This window comes from Cupressus sempervirens, chromosome 7 (assembly GCF_028749045.1).
Source record: "Cupressus sempervirens isolate cs-2001-9-10 chromosome 7, ASM2874904v1, whole genome shotgun sequence".
Taxonomy (NCBI): Eukaryota; Viridiplantae; Streptophyta; class Pinopsida; order Cupressales; family Cupressaceae; genus Cupressus; species Cupressus sempervirens.
Window position 1 is genome coordinate 351,235,608 of NC_143124.1, and position 1,147 is coordinate 351,236,754.

Here is a 1,147-nt window from a genome sequence, read left to right on the forward strand (position 1 = left end):
CCTTGTAACCTTAGCAATGATTGTGATAATATACCTATTAAATTATTTAGTGAATCTAGGTCTATATTTAATCTAGAGTTATGTGTTAGGTGGTCCACCCATGTGATCTAGACTTAATTGAAACAAATTTATGAAGTTTTTGCACACACACACAATGTACAAATGTACATGTGTTATGTTTGTTTCATGTTTATGAAATTTTATGTACATGTACATAAGATATGTCTATTTCATGTTTAAACACATATTATTTAATTTCATGTGTTTACAAAATTTTATTTCTTAAATGTCATCAAGGACAATAAATTTTAAGTTTATTAAATGTAATATTTTAATTTAGGATGTAATAAATATACATGTAGTACTGTATATGTTATGTTCATTTCATGTTTATATGTATTATATGTTCAATTTCATGTTTATGAAATTCTAGTTTCTTAAATGTGATTTGACTTGATAAATTCCAAGTTTATTAAAAATGTCATATTTTACTTTCAATTTCAAGTTTACACATTATATACATGAATGCATACACATACATTGACCTTCACATGGAAGATTAGTAGCCTCATATCACCCCCAAGAAGCAGCCTCCTATCCCCCCCAAGCAGTAACAACATCCTAACCCCTCGATCAGGAGCTTGTGCCCCCAAGAAGTGATATATTCCTATAGATCAGTATCCTATCCCACCCAACATTCTCTATGATTGCACTAAAAAAAAGATTCATGGACTTCATGAATCCTTGGCTAATGGAACATGCTCTATTGTGTATAGTAGTACATGTTAAAGCATCTTACAGAGCCCCCAATATGTTAGAGATGAGATTCATGGTACTTCTCCATATTTTTCACATACCATACAAATTGTCCTTGATAGTAAGAGACAAGAGGTCTCTTCAAGGCTTTCACTATAGTAAGTTCATTGCTTAGGGTTGAAAGAGAAAACAAAGAGAGAATGTTTCAATTACTATCTTCCACTAAAGTATGTAAATGGGTATTCTCCCCTTAAGCGTACAAAATCACAGATGGCTACACTTCTATACCCATTCTTCCTTGCTTCTCATGGTCATTATCCAAAAAATGACCAAATTCTACTTTATTTTAGGGTTGGCTTAGGTAGGATGGTGAACTACACTAATTTACCAT